We start from the raw sequence: 3,613 nt of genomic DNA, 5'->3' as shown, positions 1-3,613 counted from the left end.
TATCTGCGCTGGTCAGGATATCGCCGCCCCCGCTGTTTCCATACCTCCGGAGCTATCGGACTTCTCCGACATTTTCAGCGAGAAGGAGGCGGATCAGTTACCACCGCATCGAGCCTATGACTGTCCTGTGGACCTTTTACCTGATGCTCCACTGCCCAAGGGTCGATTATATTCCATGTCTGAGCCCGAATTGGCTGCTCTTCGAGAGTTTCTGGATAAGAACTTGGCCCGGGGATTTATCAGACCATCGTCGTCTCCTCTTTCTGCTCCCGTTCTTTTTGTAAAAAAGAAGACGGGGGAGTTATGTTTGTGCTGTGACTACCGCCGGTTGAACGCCATCATGGTGAGAAATAGTTATCCCTTGCCGCTCATTCCAGAGTTGATGGAGCGGTTGCGGGAGGCCACTGTTTTCACCAAGCTCGATCTTCGAGGGGCCTACAACCTGGTGCAGATGTGCAAGGGGGACGAGTGGAAGATGGCGTTTGGCACCTGATAAGGACATTTTGAATACACCATAATGCTGTTTGGGTTGACCAATGCTCCTGCGGTTTTCCAGCACTTAATGAACGACATTTTACGGGACATGCTGGATCGGTTCGTGGTGGTGTACCTGGGTGACATTTTGATCTACTCTCGGTCCAGGGATAGCCACCTTCGCCAAGTCCGTCAGGTATTACAACGTCTTCGGGAGCATAAACTCTATGCGAAGCTGGAGAAATGCCTCTTTTTCCAGACTTCCGTGGAGTTCTTGGGGCATATCATCTCTCCCGAGGGCATTGCCATGGACCCAAGGAAAGTAGAGGCCTTGTGTAGTTGGGAACCCCCTCGTCGAGTAAAGGACGTGCAACTTCTCTTGGGGTTCGCTAATTACTACAGGACCTTCATCCCGGACTTTGCTAAGCTAATGGATCCCGTCACCCAGCTTCTTCGCAAGAAGGTCCCGTTCCAGTGGAGGCCCCCGCAACAACGGGCTTTTGAGGCTCTAAAGAAAGCCTTCATTGCCGAACCTATATTGAGGCATCCTGATCCGAATCATCCATTTGTGGTCGAGACAGATGCCTCCAACGTAGCTATTGGGGCGGTATTGCTACAATCCCCAACGGATGGTGCGCCTTTTTCCCCGTACGCATACTATTCAAGGAAGCTCACAACTTCTGAGCGCAATTATACCATTTGGGAAAAGGAGTTGCTGGCCATCAAGGCTGCGTTCGAGACCTGGCGACATCATCTGGAGGGGGCTCGGCACAAGGTGGAGGTTCAGACGGATCACCGTAACCTGGAACATTTGTCCACTGCCAAGAAGTTGAACCAACGACAGATCCGGTGGTCGTTGTTCTTTGCTAGGTTCAACTTTTCAGTCACATACGTTCCCAGTGGACAAAATTGGAGAGCGGATGCCCTATCTCATAAACCATAGTACCATAGTCCTGAGGACCCTCTTCCTCCACGTACGGTCCTGCCACCGGAAGCTTTGGCTATTATTTAGGACCCGGTGGATTTGAGGGCTCGAGTAAGAGAGGCGCAGCACGTAGACGCTTGGTCACAGCAAAGAATAGGGGAAATTGGACGTGACTCCCCATGGACTCTGGAGGAGGGCTTACTATGGCATCGAGGACTATTGTACGTACCCACCAGGACGCTTAGAGCCCTCATCATGACTCAATGTCATGACAATCCTGCTGCTGGCCATTTTGGCTTCTTTAAAACTCTTCACCTCGTCACACGGACTTTTTGGTGGCCGCGAGTCCGACATGATGTTTTTTCTTACGTCGCCTCTTGTATTACGTGTCGACAAGCGAAGGCCGCGTCGGGTGCGCCTCATGGACTTTTTCAACCGCTGCCGACTCCGGGTAGACCATGGGGGGCGATCTCCATGGACTTTTTGACGCACTTACCCTCGTCATCAGGGTATACGATGGTACTCGTGGTGGTTGACATGCTCACCAAGATGGCTCATTTTATCCCTTGTCGGAAGTTGCCATCGGCCCGCACTACTGCCCAGTTATTTCTGCAGCATGTTTTCCGTTTACATGGTCTGCCGGACAGGGTGGTTTCGGATCGCGGTGTCCAGTTTACCGCTCAGTTTTGGAAAAACCTCATGATGGCATTACAAGTGCAGGTGTGTTTGGCGTCGGCGCACTATCCGGAGACTGATGGCGGGACTAAGAAAGTTATTGGCATCCTCACTCAATATCTGAGATGTTTTGTCAACCATCGGCAGAACCATTGGGTGACTTACCTCTCTTTGGCGTAGTTTGCCTTTAACAATTTGCAGCATACATCTACTCGCGTAACGCCGTTTTATGCGAATGTGGGCTACCATCCACGATTTTTCCCGTTGTCAATTGTGGACTCCCCGGTCCCAGAAACGCGAGAATTTCTCGAGGAGTTGCAGTTGGTTCACCGATTAGTGGCGCAACAACTGGAACGGGCGAAGGAGGACTACAAACGGTTTGCGGATCGTTCACGTCGGGTGACGCCTCCGCTAGCTGTGGGTGACAAGGTGTGGTTATCCACAAAGCACCTTTGGGTCAATCGCCCGATTAGGAAGTTGGACCACCGCTTCATTGGTCCATTCCCTATTGAGGCGGTCATCAATCCCGTCGCATATCGACTCACCCTGCTGCGCTCCATGCGCATTCATCCTGTCTTCCACCGTTCCCTTCTGGTTCCTGACTCCCCATCATGTACACTCCATTCTCCCGAAGGTGCGACTTCTCCATCGGTACCTAGCGATGAGACCGCCGCTGATGATACGGTTGTCAGCGTTCAGGATTCTCGCTGGTTGAAAGGACGCTTTCAGTACCTCGTCAGGAGGATGGCAGATGGCGCGGAGGTTCTCTCTTGGGTGGATGCTTCCACGGTTCGTGCTTCGGACCTTATCCGGAGGTTCCATGAACACTTCCCGTCGAAACCACATCCAGCTCGTCAGACTCGGGGGAAGGGCCCTGCGGTGAGGGATAGTGTTGTGACTCCAAGACTTGAACCTGATCAGTCAGCAGATGTGGGTTCGAGTGATGAAGAAGATCTGGCACTGAGATTCGAGCCTGCATTATTAAGTGACTTAGAGGGGAGTCAAGTAGAGTTGGATTTGAGAGATGAACCTGATTTATTGGAGGATTCAGAGTCCATTCCCTCCCCTGAAGCTACTTCCCTAGTTACACCTCAGGTATTAAATGTTAATCAGGAAAGTGTATCAGAGGCTTCAAGCGGTGACGAAACTGCCGGATGCTGGCTGGATGCCAGAACTAGGAGAAGATTGAGACGTCAATCTCAATTAGAAAAGAGACGTCCAGCAAAGGATTAATTAATGAGACTGACACGCCCTCTCTTAGAGGATATACGGGAGCGTACCAGTTTGTAATCTTTGCTGGAAACAAAGTGAATTTTGCCTTGGAAAGAATTGCGTCTGATTACTGCGTTGTGATTTACGAACTATACAGAATTGCCGGACAGATTCTAGGAGGATTGCCAAAGGACTGTGAAAACAGAGCAATTGAATCTTCTGTCTCTGGTTTTGTTTACATAAAGTATTTGAACTCTGTAACTCAAAGTTTTCATCTGTGGATACAGGTGGGACAGAACATGGTGGTATGGTGCTGGCTGCAGGCTG

The sequence above is a fragment of the Notechis scutatus genome, chromosome 5, assembly GCF_049901735.1.
Source record: "Notechis scutatus isolate UNSWTSFEM ecotype Mainland chromosome 5, rNotScu1.2, whole genome shotgun sequence".
NCBI classification, from domain to species: Eukaryota; Metazoa; Chordata; class Lepidosauria; order Squamata; family Elapidae; genus Notechis; species Notechis scutatus.
The sequence above is the reverse complement of the archived record's forward strand: the minus strand, read 5'-3'. Positions refer to the sequence as shown.